This window comes from Lithobates pipiens, unplaced genomic scaffold (genome assembly GCF_037356315.1).
Source record: "Lithobates pipiens isolate NorthernLeopardFrog02 unplaced genomic scaffold, aLitPip1_a1.2 Scaffold_8, whole genome shotgun sequence".
Taxonomy (NCBI): Eukaryota; Metazoa; Chordata; class Amphibia; order Anura; family Ranidae; genus Lithobates; species Lithobates pipiens.
In genome coordinates this window covers 517029846-517055482 of record NW_027507903.1, presented here as the reverse complement: position 1 = coordinate 517055482, position 25637 = coordinate 517029846, and the positions used below count along the sequence as shown (strand labels likewise).

The window sequence follows — 25637 nt, the reverse complement described above, 5'->3', positions numbered from 1 at the left end:
CCTGTCCACCTGACTCATCCCCACACCTGGCTGCACCCCCTCCTGTCCACCTAACTCCATCCCTCCACCTGGCTGCACCCCCTCCTGTCCACCTGGCTCATCCCTCCGCCTGGCTGCACCCCCTACTGTCCACCTGGCTGCACCCCCTCCTGTCCACCTGGCTCATCCCTTCACCTGGCTGCATCCCCCTCCTGTCCACCTGGCTCATCCCTATACCTGGCTGCACCCCCTCCTGTCCCACCTGACTCCATCCCTCCACCTGGCTGCACCCCCTCCTGTCCACCACCTGGCTCATCCCTACACCTGGCTGCACCCCGTCCTTTCCACCTGGCTCATACCTCCACCTGACTTCATCCCTCCACCTGGCTGCACCCCCCCCCCCCCCCTGTCCACCTGGCTCATCCCTCCACCAGGAGTTCTGGTGCTAAAACTATTGAATTCATTTTAGATTTTTTTTGGGGGGGGGCGCAAGTAGCTGGTTTCGCCCAGGGCGCAAAATAGTCTAGCACCGGCCCTGCTCAAAATGTTGGGAGGTATGCCCTAGGTATGCAGGAGAGGGGCCATGGAAATGGTAGGTATTGTCTAATTCCTGTTAGGACTTAAAGTTGTAAAGTTGTAAAGTAAAGGCTATTATAACCTGCTTTTTAAAGACTGCCTTCCTACTGTTCTTATACATACAGCATATAATTTGTAATAAATTTCAATGAAAATACCTTTTTACATTTTCTTCCAAGCAGTCATATGATCACAGAGCTCTAGCAGGTGTGTCTGTAGGCGGGGCCTGGAATGTGACCTACATATCCTTTAACAGGGCCCACTGAAAACACATCAGACTAAGGCCACACACAGTCCAGTCCACACACAGTTCACCCTTGCACATATGGTGGGTCTGAGCCAAGGTGTGCCCATTGCACACACCTACCATACTCCAGGTCACTTCTCTCAGCACTGCTCCTCTGGCTGGGGATACTTACAGGGCCTGGTGTCTTGCACATGGTTCCAGGCTAGAGGTCCTACTCCCCTATCCATCACCATCCCCTGGCACAAACATGTTTGGTTGTGCCAGTTGGTTTCACTGGGATCCTACCTCTTCAAGTGTGTACTTCACGAGTTGCACTGTCTAGCATAGGCTTAACAGGCACTATCCCATTTCACACCAAAAAGGGTACTAGGGATCTATTTCAAATATTGGAAGCAGTCACAGGCTTGGTCCAACTCAATTTTATTGTGGTAGCCACATACAGTTCAATTATATGATTGTCCTCTTGTTCAGTAAATAAACGTCTCTCTCTCTTTCTCTCTCTGTGGAAGCATACCTTCTGTGCCCAATAGCAGAGAGGAATAACCCTGCGGTGTCAAAGAAAAGGGTAAAACTCTTCAACCCATATTCCCTCTAGGCTCTTCTCTTAATAGACTTCTTTGCCAGTGGTCGTCCTCCTCTTCTGTCCTCAAAGCTATGCAGATACGCTATGCTGATACTGAATGCTGGATGTATGTGGCTGGATTCTGTAAAATGTCTTGTTAGTCCAGAGCAGCCTGATGGCATGCCCCTCGGGGGACAGGTCTTGACACCCTAAACTCATAAATAAAGTTGTTGGACTAAGCGCAGCACCATCTATTGGCGGAGACAACTTACTGCGAGGGACAGCATTGGAGAAGACAGGAAGAGCTGCTTTTTTATTTAATCATTTTATTGGGATTTCCTTTTTATTGCTAGAGTTGGGTTTTAAAGATAATCAGTATCTACTTAAACTGCTTATTTAGCAATTTGTCAGAGGTTACTTTCATTGTGGTCTCGACTTAAGCTAGCATTATAGATTGTGAAGTGGCTTTTTATGCAACATAACTACCTTTCATAAGTCACTGAGGCAGAAAGTGAACAGATAGTACTATCTTCACATCAGACCAGACAACCCTCCATTAAATATATGTATAATCATGATAGAGAGTGTATTGGTCTCTGAAATACAAATAAAATAAACAGTTCAAGAAGTTTGTACAGTGTGACTGTGTGCTTACTGTGAGCTGCAAGTTCTGGCTCAGTAAGAGGTGAGATCAGCCCAAGGACAGAACACTAGGTGCCAGCTCCATTGTGTTGGCGCTGGTCAGGCTGACATTGTTCAGGACTAGTGAACACTTTGCATGTGGCGGTGATAAGAAATGTCCAAGCAGCGTGAAGTTTGGCACTTTGACAAGCCAGCAAGTGAGAAGCAGAAAGAGTAGGAAAAAGGGTGGGGTAAGGATCATATAAACCATAGAATTCCAGTTTATGACATGTTGGTTTTAAACACAGAAGGATCAGAACCTCTATATCATAAGTTATTATTATGTTTAACAGTAAGATACACGATAAATGATATGTCAAGAACTAATTTCTTTTGGTTTTGTTATGGCTAGCTGAAGCTTTGGAACCAGACCAACCCCATAATGATCTGAATGTAGAAAAGTCAACCTAATATGGATTGGTTTTCAGTTCTGTAAGGCCGCGTACACACGGGCGGACTGTTCGCCCAACTTTGTCCGCTGAACAGTGTTTGGGCGGACAGTCCGCTCGTGTGTGGGCTTTCAGCGGACAGTTTCAGCGGACAGTTTGACGGACAAGGTTTTTCGGAATTTCCGAAAAACTGTCCGCTGAAACCTTGTTTCAGCGAACAGTCCGCTCGTGTGTAGGCTTGTTCGTCAAACAAAGTTGCGCGCATGCTCAGAAAGGATTTTCACGCCGAAAGCTATAATGCAGTGTATAGGACGTCGTATTTTTCGTCCCGTCGTACGTGCCGTTCACGTCATCGCGCACGGTTTCAGCAAACTGTTCGTCCGTCGTGTGTGGCCATGTCCGTCCATGCTAAGTTTGAGCGGACTGTTTGCCGAAACTGTTTGACAGACAAAGTTGGGCGAACAGTCCCCGCGTGTGTACGCGGCCTTAGATATAATATTAACAACACAATAAAAAATAGGCAGGCCATGGATAAGAAGATGTGTCACCTAGAAAATTAGTTGGGGAGACCAACTGAGGCCCATGGTTATGATCGGCTTGATCAGCTAATGGGTGCTATTGGTTATTTCTGATTAAAATGTCATATATAAAATTTAGGTTTACTAGCCATCTAAAATGTTGTCAAATCGTTATGTAGAATTACATTTAATGATCAGAAACCCATGACGCTTAGGCTACAAGAAATGCTTCAATCAGTTGAGTCACTTAAGTTTTGTGAACAGTATGAATCTATGACATTTCTGGTTTCCCAATAATTGCTATGCAAAAAAAAAAAAAGTAGGACCAGCTTTCTTAGTAAAGAAGATGTATGTAACTGGGTACTCTGCCAGATTCCCCACACCCCCTCCATTGTGTGTAATGACAGGGCAGGGACTTTTGCATAACAGCCAGCTCTCACTCCTCAATTCTCTGCTGTGTGAGCAGAGCGGGATCTGTGTGATATCCCCTGCTTGCTCCTGCCTCCCCCCCCCCCCGCCTCATCCCTCTTGGCAGCAGAGGATCCGATCCAATCAGCGGAAGGAGGGCTTGCTATGCAGCAGCCACTATGGATTCTGGGAAATGTAGTCCTTATAGGGGCACAGTGCAATGCAAGTGAAGGGATGCAAGTGAAAGGAGACTGGTGGAGCTGTGGATTAGGGATGGGCTGAACACCCCCCAGTTCGGTTCGCACCAGAACATACCAAACAGGCAAAAAATTCAGCAGAAGACACGAACACCATTAAAGTCTATGGGACACGAACATGAATAATCAAAAGTGCTAATTTTAAAGACTTATGTGCTAGTTATTGTCATAAAAAGTTTTTGGGGAGCTGCCCCAGGGGATATGTATCAATGCAAAAAGAAGTTTTAAAAATGACAGTTTTTTCGGGAGCAGTGATTTTAATAATGCTTAAAGTAAAACAATAAAAGTGAAATATTCCTTTACATTTTGTACCTGGGGGGTGTCTGTAGTATGCCTGTAAAATTGGGCATTTTTCTCGTGTTTATAACAGTCCCTGCACAAAATGACATTTCTAAAAGAAAGAAGTCATTTAAAAGTACTCGCGGCTATAGTAAATTGTCTATGGGAGAAATCAAAAGTGCTCATTTTAAAGGCTTATATGCATGGTATTATCATAAAAAGTATTTGGGGACCTGGGTCCTGCCCCAGGGGACATGTACCAATGCAAAAAAAAGTTTTAAAACGTCCATTTTTTTCGGGAGCAGTGATTTTAATAATTTTTAAAGTTAAATATTCCTTTCAATTTCATACCTGGGTGGTTTCTATATTATGCCTGTAAAGTGGCGCATTTTTCCCGTATTTAGAATAGTCCCTGCACAAAATGACATTTCTAAAGGAAAAAAAGTAATTCCGATAAGTCCCCCGCACGCAGACCCCCACAACCACCGGGGAAGGGTTGTGGAGATGAGGCCCTTGTCCCCATCAACATGAGGACAAGGTGCTTTGGGGGGCTACCCCAAAGCACCCTCCCCATGTTGAGGGCATGTGGCCTGGTACAGTTCAGGAGGGGGGGCGCTCTCGTCGTCCCTCCTCTTTAGGTCTGGTATGGATTTTGAGGGGGGCCCCTACGCCATTTAAAAAAAAATTGCCGCAGGGTTCCCCTTAATATCCATACCAGACCTGAAGGGCCTGGTATGAAATTTGGGGGATCCCATGCCGTTTTTTTCAATGACTCTTATCTGTATTGCCGGGACCGACAATTCATGATAGCCATTAGTACTTTTAAATGACTTTTTTTCCTTTAGAAATGTCATTTTGTTCAGGGACTGTTCTAAACATGGGAAAAATGCACAATTTACATGCATACTATAGACACCCCCCAGGTACAAAATTTAAAAGAATATTTCACTTTAAGCATTATTAAAATCACTGCTCCTGAAAAAAATGGACGGTTTTAAAACCTTTTTTGCATTGATACATGTCCCCTGGGGATAGGACCCAGGTCCCAAAACACTTTTTATGACAATACCATGCATATAAGCCTTTAAAATTAACACTTTTGATTTCTCCCATTGACCCATGGTCAGTTTATGTGCCTCTGGAATCTGCTGCGTCTCCCCTCTGCTCTCCTGTGTCCTCCTCCCCCTCCCCTCCCTCCCTGTCAGCTCTGTGTCAGGGATCGCCCCCCTCCTGCTGCTGAAATAACTGTTAATGTGTTATATAATCCTGTTTGTTTCCGAAGCTTGTGTGCCTCTGTCTCTGTATTTAATTAAAAAAATTGTGTATATACCTCATTTCAGTGTGCCGCTTGGTGCCCAAATGACTGCATAGCATGTCATTTACTAGCTGCCTTACTCAGTGGTGGACATAGGCACCATTGGGCCCCTAGAAAAAAAAACTGTTTTTGTTGCATTGCCAGTTCAACTATTGCCAAGCACAAAAACGTATTTAAGATGTATTGATACAGTAAATAGTATGCATGGACTCCCATATTCCAGAGGACCCTTATGCTGCATGGGTATGCGTGCCCCTGGCCAACTTTATAATGCAACAGGTATCTGTATTTTATATGCTAAGCCAACAGGCAGGGGGACTTTAATACATCCCTGTAAAAAAACGTTATTGATGACCCCTGCTTACAGCTGAGCATCCTCATACACATGGACATGCATCTTCCATTAACAGAGTAGGTTTAGCATCAATGGTTTAATTGGATTTGGATAATGCCATCTTGGACCAAGGCCAAGATTTTATAAGATACTGGAAATCTTCACTACAACAAATTTCCAAAATATATGCATCGGTGAAACCTGGATTAATATGATATAAATTGGAATCGATTTTTTTTACAACAATAGGAACCCAAAAAGTAACAATGTTTGAGTGTTACGTACTGTCCAGACACAATACCACATAGATGTTCTTATTTCTATACCTTAATTATGGAATGCCTATCTATGATCCCCTTTACAGTGGCGCCGGTCACTAGCAGTTTCCATAAATACCCAGATATCACTTTCCTGTTTCAGCAACAAAGTCAGACTGAGTTATGAACTGAAATATTTTGCAGTCAGATCACTGGATAAGTGAGTTTTGTGGGTTAATGTCACACAGGTAGCCATTACTTCTCGTGTGCATAGGATGGAAAAAATAACTCTGTGAGTAAGATAGATGGGAAAGCAGGCATAATGTATATTACTGCCTAAACACAGAGACCATTTCCCTTTATTCACTAATGGGGTCAGAAACACAATGAATAGCAAGTGTTTAACATAGAGAATTTCAAATAGCATTATGGCAAAAAGAAATATTTAACTTGAAGTTATTGTTTATATACACTACTAAAAGCATATTTGAAATTGAGATCTCTGAATAGTTTTGCATGTCTCATAGGAGCAACGAGCTGGTATATACTGGCTAGATATAATGGTGGTTTATATTCATTTGCAGTAAGCATGGTAGAGGGAGTACAGAGTAGTTTGAGCAGCTTCTGAATTATTAGTTGGCTCTGGCAACTCATGCATAGTTCTGAATGACAATAAACCATCACCAGTCAGCCATTTCAATGGATATGTTTTTTTTTTCATTTCATTGCCGTATCAATCTATACTTGTCACCTGTGCTCCTAATGCCATACTGTCAAGAAAATAATCGTTAATAAAACAGATGGCCACCCAAAGATACAACGAATGAGATCTGCACTCCAGTCTCTGTCCTTCCAAGTAGTTTTATACAATCATGCAAGCTGCAACCATAATGTCGCTATCCAAAAATCATTGCCTCCTTAATGCGTTCCATGTAATCAAATATTGTTGGTGGAACCCGTTAAGGAGGCGGTGTGTTTTGGATGGAGAAATCATGGTTGCAACCAGATTTTTGATGATTGAATAAAATTACTTGGGAGAGTAGAGACTGGAGTACGTCACTCACTTAATCTATTCTCCTTCTGCTTCTTTGAGTTGGCACCCTTTCTGTCCATAGACAAATGCGAGGAGCAGGTCTGGAGCACTGCTGCAGGTTTGGGGTGTTTCATCTGCAATACTCAATAGATAAAGCTACATATTTCTGCTAAAACTACCACTCATACGGTATATTGTAAATCTGATGACCAAAATCTGAATACATGAAAGCAGAATTAAACTCTGCTGGTGTCCACGGTTTTGCCATAGTGTGCAAAGCATACTTGCACATTATGGCAGACTTACACTCCAAAGAACCCCCTAACTGAGGACATCTTTGCCAATCTTTTTCAGGTTCAGTGTTACAGCCATCTTGATTGGCTAGTCTGGAAAAACATAACTCTTGCACATACACCCTAGAGATATATCACCCTGCCACACAGCATATGCTGGGATTGTCACTGCCCTCTACCCCCCCATCCCTGTGGCAGCAGTACAGGAAGAAGTTTCCCCTGTACTAGCTGTCACATTTTAAAATCAGCTCCACGCAGTCACGTCACTCCTTCAGACAGCTCTGTGTGTGAATGAACTATTAGCCTCAACATCCTCTGCGGTTGACGGCTTGTAGTTCTCAATGAACTACCACAGAGCGCCATGGTAGTTAAATGATTTGTTCCTGTAAGTGTATCTGCCTGCTCATACGGGATGTACGGGCACACAGATACACTGACAGATCTGCAGGAGACCTGCATGGCACCAGTGATCATCTGATCACTGGTGCAATACTTTACAGGCTCCAAAAGAAAAAAATTATAAATGCACTTTTTTTTTACCTGCAAATAAAATGTGCATTTATTCTTTTTTCTAAAAGGAGAACTTATCCTTTAATCGTAATGGACAAAACATATTGGGGTTGACTTACTAAAGGCAAATATACTATATATTGTGCTCTGCAATGTACAGTTGTGCTAGAATTGAGGGGAAGCTCTGAAATGAGGGAAAGCTCTGCTGATTTCTATCATCCAATCATGTGCAAATACAAATGCTGTTTTTTTATTTTCCTTGTATGTTCCTCTCAGATCTAGAGCAGCTACACTTGCGGATGCACTTGCAGTGAATGGACTATTTGCCTTTTGTAAGTGAACCCCATTATATTGCAATAATTTAAAAAAGTTAAACTTTCACTTTAAAGCTGAATTCCAGGAATTTAGCCCCTTTTTAAAAGTGCAGGCACACTATGGGTTAAGTCCAAGGAGATGCATGACATCTCCTAAAACGCATCTCTCTAATTTATATCTGACAGGTTTATGGCTCTGCCACAGCACACACTGACACGCCTGCTGTCAGAGAGGAGAGATAGGCACACAAAGCATCTATGCTCGCCCCTACCCTCTGCTGCCCATTCAGATAAGCCTTTGTATTTTGTGAATTAATTCACATAAAACAAAGGCTTCTGTGATTGGGCAGGAGGGGAGAAAGGGGAGAAAGGGGCAGTAATAGCAGCGGCACTGATTCAAATGTTGAAGATGCTTAGAGCTGAAGCATTAGCGCAGTGCTCCCTGAAACACAGCCATAGCCGTCTTCCGGGAGTGCAATAAAACTGTCAGATGTAAATAATAGAGATAAGCCCAGGAAATGTCATGTAGCTTGGACTTAACTCATAGTGTGCCTTAAATGTTTTTTACAATGGAGCTGAATTCCTGGAATTCCATTTTAATTGTTTAACTTTTCATGGTTTCTGTAAAAAACAAAAACAAATTATGGCTAGTAATGTATACAGTATACTTTGTATCAAACTGATAATTCTGGCTGGATAGTAAATTGCATCCACTGCTTTCTCAAAGGCTTGCAAAGTTTTGGAATTCCATCTTGCAAGCCTACAGTGAGAAAAAGAAGGTTTGTTAGTGATAGCTAATTTGCTGCAGATTTTCTACTGCTGTCTCTCACAGTAGATACTTTAAAAGAGAAGTGCAGGAATCAAAAAAATAAATCCTGGGCTCTACACCAAGAACTGAGTAATCAAAGGCTGTTGACCGCTTAGTTCTTGGGTTGACGCTAAGCAGAAAGCTGTGACTGTCAGTCCACCGCTATGTGCTCTGCCCCTCCAGTGCTCACTGGAGATCTGGACCATGCAGGGGGCGGGTGTGGCTGAACCAGGCTCTCAGAGGTGCGCTGAGAGGCTGAGCCAGCTACTGGTCAGGCTTCTGGGACATTATTGTCAGGATATGGACTGGCTTTGTAATGTCAGCCAACAGCTGACTTTAGCCTGCTGTCGGCTGAATCTGGTTCACAGGAGCGCAGAACTAAGTGCACTCATGTGAACCATAGGAGAAGTATGGCCAAAATAGATTTGCCCATACTTCTCCTTTAAATAAAGCATGTTTGTTATTGTGGTGTCTATGATACTATAGTATCAAAGTTACTGTGTTTGTGGAAAATAGTTGATACTTTGCAGTTAGATCTGAGATGGAGAGCTTGGTATGCTTGATGATATGTGTTTTTTTATGTGTTTGACTGCACTCTACACACCTTCTGCTGGTAATACAGTATTGTTCCATACATATTAGTGGATATATTTAAGATGTCTATTCATTTCCCAATCTATTAATGTGAAATTCCCTGATCCCTGGAGAAAGGGCTGAACTTGCTTCTGAAGTGGTGAGCTTGAGAAATGAATGCCTCCCAAGGGATATATGTGGCAGGGAAATGCTTAGCTGCACAACTATATGAATCATTAAAGACAGGGTGACATATATGTTCACATGCCAGGATGAAGATGATGAATAAAGTGAAAACAATTAAACACAGAAAAATTTCCCAAGTGGTACTCAGACAAAAAAACTCTGTTGAATTAATGCTTTTTTATAAATTCGTCTGTCTGGTGAATCATTTCCACACTATAAAGTAGGAGAGATTTTCTGGTTTGGTAAATTCAGAGTGGACATGGCAGTTACTGTAAGTACAAATAAGTATAAAAAAAACTGCACCCAAGCAAGGAAACATTGTTGGAATAATATAAAAAAAAAAATCTGTTATTATACCAGCCTGAAAAAAAGCTGAATTGCATTGTATAGATTAGCAATTCTCAACCAGGGTTCTGTGGAACCCTAGAGCTCCTCCAGAGGTGGTTATAGGTTCCCTGAGCTGTGGCTGATTTACCTCCTGTTTTGATGGTACCTACATAGTTCTGAGCCAATGTCATTTGGAGGAGCCAGTGGTATGACTCCAATGATCGTTATAGCTCTTTGTAAGGGGGGCATTTTTTTACAACCACAGCATTCTTCTCAACAACCACCAAAGTAAGGGGCATTGTTCCCACTGACCCCCAATGAATGGGTTTATCAGGGGTTCCCCCAATACCTGAAAATTATTTTAAGGGTTCCCCTGGGGTAAAAAGGTTCAGAAAGGCTGGTATAGATACTATGATACTTACACTTCAGTTTCTGTAACAATAGTAACTGTAAAATTCCACTTTTCTCCTGACTGTTATATACGTATAACAATAAACGACATCACTCTAAATGTGACCAAGCACAGCTACTCAGAAGTTAGAAGTCAATGGTTGTCAAAATGGATTAGGGCATACCTCTCAACTTTTTGAGATGGGAATGAGGAACACCTATTTAACAAAACTATGCAGACATAGGACACACCCCCTGCCACGCCCCTTAACCACTTAAGCCTGGACCATTGGCTGACCAAAGACCAGAGAACTTTTTGCGATTCGGAACTGCGTTGCTTTAACTGACAATTGTGCGGTCGTGCGACGTTGATCCCAAACAAAATCGACGTCCTTTTTTCCCCACAAATAGAGCTTTCTTTTGGTTTTATTTAATCACCTCTGGTTCTTATTTTTTGTGCTATAATCAAAAAAATAGCGTCAATTTAAAAAAAAAAACATTTTTTTACTTTTTGCTATAATAAATAATAATATATATAAAAATATTTTTTCCTCAGTTTAGGCCGATACATATTCTTCTACATATTTTTGGTAAAAAAAATCGCAATAAGCCTGTATTGATTGGTTTGCGCAAATGTTATAGCATTTACAAAATAGGTGATGGTTTTGTGGATAGTTTTATTTTTATTAATATTTATTTTTTATTAGTAACGGCAATGATCAGTGATTTTTATCGTGACTGCGACATTGTGGTGGACAGATTAGATACTTTTGGCACGATTTTGGGACCATTCACATTTATACAGCGATCAGTGCAATTAAAAATGCATTGATTACTGTGTAAATGTGACTGGCAGTGAAGGGGTTAACCACTAGGTGGCGCTGTAGGGGTTAAGTGTGTCCTAGGGAGTGATTCAAACTGCAGGGGAGAGGGGTTGTGTGTGACACAACACTGATCATGGCTCCCGATTACAGGGAGTGGTGATCAGTGATAGTGTCACTAGGCAGAATGGGGAGATGCTTGTTTACATTAGCATTTCCCCGTTCTTCCTCTCTGTGAGGCGATCGCAGGTATCCGAGTATAATGGCCTGTAGAAGGAGCTGTGAGCCCCGAGCGCATAGCCTGCGCATTCTACACTCTGTGTCTGGATGCTTGCTGAGCACTGATGAGGTCACTTCCGCGTTCCAAGGTGGTTAGCGTGGAGCTTCCCACACCGTGTACAACACGGACTAGCTGCTAAAACAACCAGGACTAACATCCTTACACAGCAAAAGGACTGCCAATGGAGCCTGCACCCTATCACCAACACACTCCAGGGTTTTTTAACCTTTGATGGACATCCCCACTTTATGAACCTGCAAACCAAGTCTGCTGATTATCTTTGGGTGATATACTATTTGCTGGACATCCCTGCACCTCCTGGAACCCATCGTGGGAAGGTTTCCTGAGGACAGCCTGGCCCATATGTATGGAAGATCATCTGTGACCCGTTATATCGTTCCTGCATGATCATGGCTCTGTCTCTGTATGCCCTTATGATCTGGTGTTGCTGATACGCAGGCCCATCAGCTTCGGTAAGAGTACCCATCTTCATTATTTTACCAATGTAATTACCTTCAGATGTTTATTCAACTGTTGGCTGTTCCCCTTTATGAACCGGTTTGTCTGTGGCAGACCTATCAAGTACACTTTTTGGACTTATTTCAAATTTATATTTAATCACTGATTAGTGTATTTAGGCTGATGGTTGTTTACACAGTGTGTTATGAACACATGCTATTTAGACACTAGCGCTACATTTCACCTCTCTCTCCACCTGAATATTTGTCACATTCGTATGTAGCAGATTTTTTTGTTTTTTTCACTGATTAGCGCAGTGTTTTTTCTTTCTTTTTTCTATACATGTAGTGCAAGGGCCTGCCTGATTGCATACAAATTGAAACTCCGAAGGTTTGACCTCATATTATATGGTTTTGGTAAATCTGAAGGAAAAACTCAGCAGAAAACTGATAGTGTGTATGGGGCTTTACACACCACTTTTACCTACAGGTAAGCCTATATTAAGGCTTACCTGTAGGTACTGGAAATATCTCCTAAACCTGCACGGTTTAGGAGATATTTACCATATACACTTGCGCCGACATCATCGGCACATGCGCACTTTAGAGAGGGCATTATCGTGCCATTTCTAAAGTGCCCGTGCCGTGACTGTCTGCTCCCGCACGCATGCATGGGAGTGAAGTCACACGAGTCTGGCCAGTCACAGAGCCGGAGTCCACGGCCCCCGGAGGGAAGAGGGATGAAAATGGTAAGTGCCACATAATGGGCTAGTATGCGATGCATACTGGCCCATTATGCTTTTACTTTGCAGGGAACAAAAGAGGAAGTAAAACCCGTTAGGGTTTACTTCCTCTTTAACATTTGCCATTTTATAATATGACCTATGATAGGTTTGCCTGCGCAAATTACTTTAAACGTTTGTAGGTTGTTATAAGGCAAATCATTGATTTTATCAGTGATTAAATATTGATTCTTCTGGAGATTGGCTGTCCTGCTTGCAATCTCTGCACATAAATACCAAACTGAATAAGGATTTTTGGCTTAGCCTACAACCTATTGCATTTATTTTATAATTTGTATGCATATAAGCCAACATTGTCGAGTCAATGTGATTACAGATTTGCTTGCTTTCGTGGCTGATTACCATGTAATAAAAGAGAAGAAAAGAGAGATGAGTATATAGTAAAAATGGTACAGATTACTGCAGGTCAATAGGGGCTAATTAATTCCTAACTCTCCATGCTTATAGACAAGACATACATTACATTAATGAGACAACGTAAGTGCATCTGTGCTCAGGCTATGGTCATTCAACTATTTAACAAACGGTAAAAGAGCCTTAAAACAAGAAATCCCTTACCTATACTGCGATTTTAATGATTGCATTTTTTAACTTTCTTTCTTTCTTTCTTTCTTTTTCTTTCTTTCTTTCTTTCTTTCTTTCTTTCTTTCTTTCTTTCTTTCTTTCTTTCTTTCTTTCTTTCTTTCTCAAGCTCCGCTTTGCTTCCTCCTCCCTCCGCTGACACATTTGGCACCTTTCGTGGGGGGGGGGGGGGGGGCGGCGAAGTCACTCAGGAGTTTGACCCACCTCCTCCTTTCCCTGCTGCCAGCCCATTTACAAAGCACAGAGTGCTTCGCTCATACGCAGTAGGGAATCGCATGTCCTAATATTAAAAGTCAGCAGCTACAGTATTTGTAGCTGCTGACTTTTATTTATTTTTTGGTGGGGGGGGGGGGGGGGCTGGAGCTCCACTTTAAAGATCATCAAATCTCTAAATTGAAAACTCTATAGAGTTGGGTTTCTAAAGCTGATGTCAGACTGGTAACAGCTAGCAACCTTGCCACTGCTGATTTGCCAGTGGTAGGCCTGCAAAGAGGGTTCCGCTTGTCCCTACGGAGATGTTGGTCCAATCTCAAGCAAGTGAGATTCAGCACCATAAAGGCCAGAAACAGAGTGAGATCTTGCTTGCTCAGCAACAGATGGAGCGTTTCCATACAGAGAGACAGGCAGCCTCCTTAGCGATCTTACTGCTGGCATATTTTGTCTAGTGACAGATTTGCCCATCTAACATCAGCCTTAGGCCTTGTTCAAACTAGTGCGATTTCTGATGTTATTTTGCATAGAATTGCATAACAATGGAAATAACATTGTTTTCAGTGGTGCCTGTTCACACTAATGCAATGCAGGTGCGCTGCAACTTTGGGGAAGGGTGCTACTTTGATGTGATGCAGTGCAATTTTGTGATCCATAGACTTCAATGGAAATGCATCAGAAACGCAAGTATATTTCATTTTAATACAATTTTGTTGCATTTTTCCCCAATTCTGCTCATTTCCAGTAATAGCAGTAGAAGTAGTAGTAGTGGTGTAAAAATGCACTGGATGCAAAATTGCATGAAAAACACATACAACTGCCATTAAAATCGCACATAATTCCCATCACAGAATCAAACCTGAAATCGCATTAAAACAGCATTGTACTAGTGTGAACCAGGCCTAACAGCTTAGAACAGCATTTCTCAACATGGTACATTAGGTCAATGGGAAGAATGCACCCTTCACTTGTTGTCAGTGGGCAAAATGCACCCCTTACATATAATTCAAAGGATCATTGGTGTCAGTGGTAACTAATCTTAGAGGTGGAAAATGCTCATTACTCAAGATACCCCTCACAACCTCCGGAAGAACCCTAATGCCGCGTACACATGACCAGACTTTTCGACGGACTAGGTCCGACGGTCTTCCCAACTGACTTTTGGCAGAGGTCCGACTGACTTTCTGAATGAACGTGATGACGTAAATGTGATGACGTAAACAGGACTAAACAAGGAAGTTCAATAGCCAGTAGCCAATAGCTGCCCTTGCGTCTTATTTGGTCCGTCGCACTAGTACACAGACGAACGGTTTTCCCGATTTTTAGTCCGTGGGACTTGAGTCTGTCGGATAGATTTGAAACATGTTTTATTTCTAGGTCTGTCTGACTTTTGGGGAAAAAAAGTCTGCTGTAGCCTACACATGATCGAATTGTCCAACGGATTCCGGATTACTGTATACAGCTCTGTCAATGTATGCCTTACTTTACATATATGCACTATATTGTACATTCACATCAGTCCCTGCCCTCAAGAAGCTTACAATCCAGCATGTCTTTGAAGTGTGAGAGAAAACTGGAGTACCCAGAAGAAGCCCACACAGGCAGAACATGCGAACTTCAGATAGGTAGAGCCGTGGCTGGGATTCAAATCAATATCCCTAGTTAGGGTTGCCACCTTTTCTTCAAGCCAAATCTGAACACTTTAGCGGCACAGGGCACATTTTTTCGTAGTATACATTACAGGATTATAAAAGACCTGGGACACCTTTGGGTGCCCCAAGGAGAGTGGTAATGCAGCGTGCTGTGGCAAACAGTGGGTGTTGGCAAACTGCTCTTGTTGACATCATGACCCCCCCATTGATGCCAAACCTGCCCTCAGACAGCGGGCCGCAGCTCCCGAATGGCAACAGATTTTTGTGTGACTATCTCAGTTACTTGGGGAGCCACAGCCCAGTCTAAATAATGTGTCTGGGTTTCAGACAGACTGAAACCCAGACACAGGATTCTAAACCCGAACCGTCTGGGTAAATCCTGGACAGGTAGCAACCCTAACCCTAGTGCTGTTATGCAGAAGTGTTAACCATTTAGCTTTTCATTCTTTTTGTGCACCTTAACCTGCCTGGCGGTATTCGAGTCTGGCTCGGGGTGGAATTTCAGTACCACTAGTGGTAACCCCGAGCCAGACTCGGGATCGCATTGCAGGATACATACTTACCTTGTCCCCTGGAAACCTGCGATGTCCTCCCCGCTGTGTGTGCGAGTCCGCTCGATTCACACAGTGCCCGAGTGCCGCTGAGCTCCGTTCCCTGCGATGTTGCGACGCACGGGAACAGAGATCAGCGCCAAATTCAAAAAAGTAAAAACCCAAAACACATACAGTATACTGTAGTCTGTAAGATTACAGTACTATATAAAAAAAAATACACATCCCCTTTGTCCCTAGTGGTCTGTCCAGTGTCCTGCATGCAGTTTTATATTATAAATACTTTTTGCCTGTAATTTGGAGATTATCCATAGCAACCAAAAAGTGTCCCTTTGTCAAATAAAAAGTGATTTTAGACCAGATAGAAAACAGCGATAATAAATTAGAATCACTTTCAGAATTAAGCGATAGCGTTTTGGGGGGAGATCCATCATCAAACACTAAATCTAATGACAGCGACAATTCTGCAAATGAGCAAATTTCAGTGTTTTTGGATTTGATTACATTATTGAATAATTTTTATTATTATTTGTTATAATTATTTATAGTTATTTATTATATTATAAACTTTATCATACCTGGGATGTCTACTGGACTCTGGTTTGAACAGATTTAAGTGAGTTATTCCTAAGAATTGCAGGCCTACAATATAAAACGCCAAATTTCCATGCAAAATAATTGTACCCACCTAAAATCAGAAATAATCATACCGCCAGGGAGGTTAATGCTTTTTGATCTCCTATAGCCTCTTTCATGTATTTCTGTCTACATACCTTCACTTCAGCATTGACTGCACATCATTGTTCTGGACTGGCAGTTTGAGAGTGACAACAGTGGAGCATGCCTGAATAGCGTGTGTTAGCAGGGCCACTTGTAGTGTCCACCAGGGGAGAATGTGGCAGAGTGACAATGCAACAGCATGATTGGCAGATAATCATTACCCCATAACACAAAGTGACTGAAAAAAGACCTCAACGGCAGGATGAAAATGTATTATGTTAATAAAAGCTACACATTAAAAAATATTGAAAATTAAAGTGCTCATCATTACCTTGCCTAAGCCAGGGAAGGAACTGACATCTCCGCAAAATTTCTAACCAATCTCTCTTCTGAATCTTGATTTGAAACTGTATGCCAATCTGATTGCTAACAGATTGATTAACATATTACCAACCCTAATACACCAAGATCAATCTGGTTTTACAAAAGGCCGGCAAAGTTCTGCTGTGAATAGGAGTTTTTTTTTTAACATTGTCCATCACACTAAAACCACAAAAACGCCTTCTCTGCTTCTGTCTCTTGACGCAGAAAAGGTGTTCGATAGGAACTATTGGTCACATCTCCAAAGTGTGCTCCGCAAATTTGGTTTTCAAGGCAAAACCTTTACTGCTATTCTAGCTCTTTACACGACCCCGTCAGCGCAAGTTTATACATCTGACACGTTAACTAAGCCTTTCCAGATCATTCACGGCATTCAGCAAGGCTGTCCCCTGTCCCCACTGATTTTCAACCTACTCATGGAACCTCTAGCGGAGCACATTAGAGCTAAGCCTCTTATTTCAGGATTAACTATTGAGTCCAGGGAGCATAAAATTGTCTTTTTGCGAATTATGTAATTCTTATGTTGACCAATCCGGCTACTTCCCTAGCAGAGGTAAAGAAAATGTTGCAGTGGCTTAGCAAGGTTTCTTATTTTAAAGTTAATCAGACAAAATCATATATACTAGATTTAGGAGCAAATGGTACCACTAGAAACCTTTTGCAAATATCAATTCCCTTTTCTGTGGGCTGATTCTAGCTTTTTTCAACTGGGCATCCAACTAACCAAAACAGTGAGAGGTTTATTTTTGAGCAACTACCTACCCCTCTGCCAAAAAATTACAACAAGAATTACTTCAATTAGCGAAACACAAGTTTTCCTGGTCAGGTATACTGGCTACTTGGTGATGGTGTTCCTTCCACAACTGCTTTATCTTTTTAGAATGCTCCCTATTCCTTGAACCGCAAAGGTACTCTAATGCCGCGTATACACGACCAGTCTTCCCGTTGGAATAAACTCTGAAGGTTTTTCCGACGGAGTTCCGCTGAAACTGTCGTGCGTACACACAATCACACCAACCTCCGATCGTTAAGAACGCGGTGACGTACAGCATGTACGACGGGACTAGAAAAAGGAAGTTCAATAGCCAGTAGCCAATAGCTTCTGTCTCGTACTTACTTCAGAGCATGCATTGTTTTTGGTCCGTCGGAACAGTATACAGACAAACATTTTTCCCGGAATTGGTTCAGTCGGAAATATTTAAAACATGTTCTATTTCTAGGTCCATCAGAATTTTCGTTAAAAAAAAGTCAGATGAGGCATACTCACGATCGGAATATACAATGAAAAGCTTCCATCCGACTTTTTCTCACATTCCACTCATGTGTACATGGCATAAGTCCCTCCAGTCTTTGCTCAGCCAATATATCTGGCAGGGGAAAAAAACCTTGCAGCGCACAACATCAGACTTATGAAACATAGATCTGTAGGGGGCTCTAGCTATATTGACCTCCAGGACTACTACTATGCCACCATCTTAGCTAAAATGAAAGATTGATTTCTCCCCTCACCTGCAACTTTATGGGGTTCAATCAAATCCACAATCATTCAGGGTCCACACCTTTACACCTGGCATATGTAGCATACGGTTAGGCCTCCTATCCCTTCGCTCGTTTCCCTTCCTATGATTGTCTCAGCACAGCCTTGGAGAACATTTTCTGTTGCAACTTTCAAGTACCCAGATACAATACTGCCCAATATTCTTATTTCAGTGCTGAAGTACCTCATCCCAGACCTTCCTGTCACCAAATTGTCAGTTACTGGAAAACATAATATTAATTACTTGCTTACTGGGCATTTAAACCCCCCTCCTATCCAGACCAATTTTCAGCTTTCAGCGCTGATGCACTTTGAATGACAATTGTGCGGTCATACAACACTGTACCCAAATGAAATTTTTATCATTTTTTTCCCACAAATAGAGCTTTCTTTTGGTGGTATTCAATCACCTGTGCAATTTTTATTTTTTGTTTAAAAAATGTAAAAAGACTGAATTAAAAAAAAGAAAAGAATTTATTTTGCTATAAAATTTTAAAACGGCTAATTTTTGTCTGTCATTGATTACGCTGACCAGGCGGCACTGATGGTCACCAATAGGTGGCAGTGATGGGCACTGATGGGTGGCAGTAATGGGCACTGAATGGTTACACTGATAGGCAGCATTTCTAGGTGGCGCTGATTGGCACCACTGGTGGGCATTGATAGGTGGCACTTGTGGGCATTGGTAGGTGGCACTTGTGGGCATTGATAGGTGACATAAATGAGGCATGATTGCCTCTTTCTTTTCGGGACCAATGTCCCTTTAAGATGAGCTGGTGATCTGCTTTTTTTTTTCTCCTCTGCTGTCAGTATGAGAAAAAAAAAAACGATCACCAAGCTTATGTTTTGATCTGTCAAGTGGTTAAAGATTTGTTTAACATGAATGCCATTAAGTCCTTTTCCCAACTTAGACATGAATTCCATTTGGTCCCCTCTGAATTTTATAGTTACCTTACAATAGCACACTGTCTTGCCCCTGCCCCTAACATTCCATATACTCTACCTCAACCTGTGTAGTCATACTTTTCTTCCACTTCTATTAGCCAGTGAGGTATTACATTTTTTTATAATTTTGTCAACAAAAGCATATATTTGTTAAAATCAAAACCTCTGGTTCAATACAGAATAGATTTATGACCTTCCTTTACCAAATCACAGACAATTACAGAGTGATTTGATGCTCCTCTTTGAGGGAACTTACCCAAAAGATGTGTTGGTATTTAACTCCTGATAAGTGAGAGTGCAGCACCATTGGAGATAGTTTTCATATATTCTGGAACTGCAAAATCCTATCTTAATTCTGGCAACAAGTTTTACAACTCTTATCTAATATTCCTCTTTCAGCAGGACTAGCATTGATAAACTTAGAGAGTGATTACTTTCTCCTGCTATAAAACATACCGTTACAAAAATCCTTTTATTGGCGAGACTTATGCCCCATACACACTATCAGATTTTTAAGCAGATTTTTTCCTTCAGGTTTACCAAAACCATGTAGTGCAAGGGCCTGCCTGATTGCTTACAAATTGAAACTCCTAAGGTTTGACCTCATATTATATGGTTTTGGTAAATACGAAGGAAAAACTGATAGTGTGTTTTGGGCTTTAGTGTATCTAGGCGTTGGAAATCTTCTCACCCTCCTGTGATTTTGGAAATGATAGACCTTGTCTAAACTCACTGTTCTTATGAATTGATTATCTCCTTTAGTGTGGGCCGCTATGCCCTTCTCTGGCAACCCTGGACACAATGGGGTTGATTTACTAAAACTGGAGAATGCAAAATCTGGTGCATCTGTGCATGGTAGTCAATCAGTCTCTAACTTCAGCTTGTTCAATTAAGCTTTAGCAAAAGAAAAAAAAATGGAAGCTGATTGGTTTCTATGCAGAGCTGCACCAGATTTTGCATGCTCCAGTTTTAGTAAATCAACCCCAATGGCTCAAACATACACACTATGGTAAGAGAGGCTTCCAGATCACACACTTTCTTATAAGGATACTATGACCTTATCAATGCTTTAACAATGCACCCACTACCTACTGTATATACGACTTATACATAAATCAATTGTACATCTGTTTTTTCAGTGATACTTCTTTATTACCCTGTACATATTGTACACCTTGAATATGATTGAAATGGAGATGGTAGTCTATTTCTGTTGCTGACTATATGTTTTTTGTTTATGCATTGTAAACTTTAATAAAAATACTGTAATTGAAATGAAAAATGTTGAAAATCACTTTTAAAATGTCTTTAGATATGCTTTAAATATATTGAGTATGCAATAAATGAGTTCCAAGCTAATCTTTACAAAAAGATACAGATAGAGCCCAGACAGGCTGGAGTCTGTTCATCAGTATCACTATGCAGCAGGAGGCTTTTTTGCATAAGTTGTACTGCTGTTTCCTTGCAAGATCCACAAGAAGATAAGTTCAGTTCTGCTATCATATTGACTTTTTATGTTAACTATGCTGAATGACAGATCATTTTGTCTAGTAATGACTTTAAATTCTTCCTGTTTATACTCACTGGTATATTTCATAGCACTGGCATTGTGTTATTACATTCAGTGCAACTTAAATAGAGAACAAGAGACAGCTTAACACCACATGTAGTAATGGCAGAACGTACTATCTTTCCTTCCTTGCTTGTCATCATAATTCAAAAAGAATGTTGTACCATGCTAGCCAGGATAATATCCAATGGTAAACACATCTGAGTGTTACAAAAGGGAATGGTATTATCAAAAAAAGGTACAGTAAAAAGGTTAACGTAAAATATTTTTATATTTTTTTTTACAATAATTTAGAACTCCGGATAAGCTGATAACTAACAATTTGAAATTTTGGTTTATGAAAAACTCTGTCTTGGGCTGTTTGGGCTCCCTAACTGAAATAAATGCTAAAATGGAAGGGATTGAGCAGGTACATCTATATCACTACTTTGTGATGTAGAAGTGCCAAAATACCTACAAGACCCAGCAGCTCTTGGGGCTAATTTTTCCACAATGGACAATATACACCGCAGTAACCAATCAGGTTAAAGAGGGGTAAGATGATAAACTGAGGTATTTAGCCATGGCATCATAAGATTTTATTTTTGTGCCATTTTTACTGAAAGCAAATAGCATAAATAGATCACAATGTCTAAACTATTGCCTTTTTAAGGAGGATGTTGGTGAATTTATTCTCCCTGAGCAAGGTTTCTTGACCAGGGTTGTGTAGAAACCTGGGATTCCTCTACAGGTTGCTAGGAGTTCCCTTTGCAATGAAGAGTTTTTACCTCCCAATAATAGTTTAAATCAATTATCTTTTTAGCTGTGTGTACGGGGGGCAGTTTTACTACTGGTCAACAATGCAAGAGTGTCCGTCTATCATTGACCATTGATATTTACTATTATTATTATTACTATTATACAGCATTTATATAGTGCCAACAGTTTACACAGCCCTTTACAATATACAGTACAGTTACAATACAAGAGAGTTAAGAGGGCCCTGCTCATAAGAGCTTACAATCTAATAGCGTGGGGCAAGTGGTACAAAAGGTAATAACTGTGAGGGATGAGTTGACGGAAGAATTCAAAGCTCAGTTGTTAGGTGGAAGCGGGATAGGTTTCCCTGAAGAGATGAGTTTTCAGGGATCGCTTGAAAGGTGGATAGTTGATAGCCAGACAGACAGAGGTAGAGCATTCCAGAGGATGGAAGAGGCTCTGGAGAAATCCTAGAGGTGCACATGGGACAAGGAAGCTAAAGAGCAGGAGGTCTTAGGAGAAGGGAAGAGGACAGTTTGGATGATATTTTGAGACAAGTTTGGTGATGTAGCTTAGGACAGAGTTGTGAATGGCTAATAATTAGTATATAAGGAGTCCTTCTCCTAGTGGCCACCAATGTATGGGACCACTACACTGACTACTAATATAAGATGCCACTTTTTCCCCTGACCACCAATGCAAGGGGTACTAAAATTTTCACGGTTGATGTTTTTTTTCGGGCCATTAATATGATTTGTTTCATTGCATGATTGTCACTATCTGTTTGCTTGTAATTAGTGTGTGTAGATAAAAGTCAATCATTTTCTGGACTTCTGACTGACTCTTGCATCTTTCACCCAGTGCTGCACTAACGTTTCTGGATTCTGAGTCACGGGGAAAGCAAAAGAATTGTTAAAGGATCTGCGGGAAAAGGTAGTTGAATGCTATAAAACAGGAAAGGAATATAAAAAGATATCCAAGGAATTGAGAATGCCAATCAGCAGTGTTCAAACAGTGTTGAAACCAAACCACAGTCAGTTAGCCCAACTAAGTTTTCAGACACAACTGCCAGTAAAATTGTTCGGGATGCAAAGAAAAACCCACAAATAACTTCAGGTGAAATACAGCAATCACATGTGGCGTGGCTGTTTCAAGATGCACAATAAAGAGGCACTTTAAGAAAGATGGGCTGCATGGTCAAGACGCCAGAAGAAAGCCATTACTATGCAAATGCTGCACAGTATCCCACTTACAATACGCCAAACTGCACAGAGACAAGCCTCAAACCTTCTGGCACAAGTCCTTTGGAGTGATGAGACCAAAATGTAGCTTTTTGGCCACAACCATAAACACTACATTTGGAGCCAACAGCAAGTCAACAAGGCCTATGATGAAAGGTACACCATTCCTACTGTGAAATACGGAGGTGGATCACTGATGTTTTGGGGATGTGTGAGCTACAAAGGCACAGGAAATTTGGTCAAAATTGATGGCAAGAAGAATGCAGTATGTTATCAAAAATTACTGGAGGAAGATTTGAATTCATCAGCCAGGAAGCTGCGCATGGGACATTCCAACATGACAATGATCCAAAACGTAAGGTCAAGTTGACCTGTCATTGGCTACAGAAGAATAAAGTGAAGGTTCTGGAGTGGCCATCTCAGTCTCCTGACCTCAATATCATTGAGCCACTCTGGGGAGATCTCAAACATGCAGTTCATGCAAGACAGCCCAAGAATCTCCAGGAACTGAAGGCTTTTTGCCAAGAAGAATGGGCAGCTTTACCATCTGAGAAGATTAAGAGCCTCATCCACAAAGAATTCAAGCCGCCATTGATATTAAAGGGGGCAATACACGGTATTAAGAACTGGGGTATGTAAGCTTTTGATCAGGGTCATTTGGGTAGATTATGTTGCCATATTGATTAAAAAAGAGTAAACACAGTTGATTGATAATAAATGGCTTCAGCCAAACACATGAGTGAAAGAAAAAGTTTTTGTGTTATCATTTATAGTCTCTAAAAAATGGACAAGAAATCATAAATTCTGCCAGGATATGTAAATTTATAAGCACAACTGTAGCTTCACCTAGGCTATATGTTGTCATTTGATACACTACATGATATTATAAGACAACATGTTATTACTTTTTGTCCTGAAATACACCAAACATGCATAAATCAGCATTTTTTGATATAATGAAAGAAAATCTTTTAAAATATAAGGCAAGATCACAGCTTTGTTAATCAGACTGAAACAATGAACAATGATTGCCTTTTCTTATAAAATTTGTTTTATCAATGCAGAGGACTCATGTATGAAAAAAAAAATCAGTGGCTTCAATTCCCTCTTAAAATTACCAGCTTGTCTGCTGGAAGGCACATAGAGTCAGAATTCTCAACAATGATCTACTGAAGACAATTCATCAACGTGACTCTGCCTAGAGTGAATTTAGTGTTATAGTGCAACATTAATCTGGACACTGACAGACTAAATGGAAATATGTGTCTCTGAATCAGACCAAAAGCCTAAAAAGTAAACAAGCATAATCCCAATGGGTGGCCATACATTGATAAACCAATTGTTCAGATCAATTTTACTTTGTAAAGTTTAGTGCAAAAAAAAAATGTATCCCCTGTACATCGCATTTTGGGAGAATTCCTCCTCTAAATCTGTCCAATAAATCTCACCAGTCTAGCTGTCCGTACCTCTGATATGCATGTTCTTAGGCGCCTTTCACACTGGTTAGCTTCAAAACTGCCAGTAAAATGCTAAGCACTTTTGAGGTGCTTTTTTTCAGGCATTTGCAGTATTTATATAAAGAAATTAAATGGGCTATGGGGGTACCTCATCCTATATGTGATTTTTACAAAATGGAATCGATATGATGGACTTTAGTGGTACCAGTAAGGGACATTTAAACAGAGTAGTATATAATATCTGTATTACAAAATGTTAAAAAAAATATTTTTATATATGTAAAATTGTATGAAAATTGATTGAATTAATCAGATTTCAATAATATAGAGATCTCTGTTAATTAGCAATTGTCAAAAATTGTCAAACATCAAGAGGCCAACATGTTTCACAACTTTGCTTCTCCAGGACCTTATATTTTTGACTTAAAACCGAGCTCCTGTTCAAAGATAAGTATGCAGTATGGTTTTTAAAGGACCCATAACTCAAAAACCGCACCAAAAATGGTTTTAAGGCATTTTTTAGCCACTTTTCAGGCACTTTTGAGGCGCTTCCCATGCATTTCAATTAAAAAGGGAATTTTTGGGGCGCTTTTTTAGCTCTTCAAACATTTTTCAAAGATGCTGCATGCAGGATTTTTTTCACCGCACTGCCAGCATACCACCCCAGAGTGAAAGCATTCATTGACTTTAGCTTCTCAGTCGCTTTTTTTAACGACAAAATGCTTGAAAAGCTCCTCAGTGTGAAAGGGGAGCAACACCAAGCATTGGAAACTTCAGCATGTGACATTTCCAGGTATGCCAGATGCCTACGTCCCTCCCTATGCAATATAGTTCCAGCCACATCACTAGTGCATCCCAGTGGCTCTACAAAATGTATTATTTTGTTTTCATCACAGTACAACGTGTTTCAATATTGGTATACTGCCATTGTACTAGAGGCTCTGCAGAGTATTACTTAAAGCAGTATTGATCCCACAAACAAAAATGTATTATATTTCAGCTTAACAATACTTAGATGTGGTGGCCTTGAGACAAACCATTTAACAATCACAGGACCAAACAATTACCATAGTCATCTTTCATCATTACACGTTCACTTTAACCCTTATATATTTATATAATAATATTTTATACATGCCAACGCCGCCACTTTTAATTTTTGCTACCACCTTCTAGTAGAAGTAATCACTTCTGCATGCTCAGAAATGTCCCTTTCTGGCCACATTTACATTTTTTACATTTTATGAGCCCACGGCACGGTGTGCGAAAACAAAACACCAAAACTAAAAAAGTAACCAAAAACATGTATATGACCACACACAAAAAATCTGCACTTAGAATGTGTCATATGGTCCCCTATTGAAGAGGAGCCTGCGTGGCTCCGAAACTTTTCCATATGTGTACCGTGTGACCATGTGAATAACATTTCTACTCTCTGTTGAAGAGGAAGGAACC

General features: G+C 40.9%; 1 protein-coding gene across 1 annotated transcript in view; it reads right to left on the bottom strand.

Moving 5' to 3' along the window:
- Positions 1–25637, bottom strand: part of TACR1 (tachykinin receptor 1) — a 368641-nt gene that overhangs the window by 266607 nt on the left and 76397 nt on the right. The window lies entirely within an intron of this gene.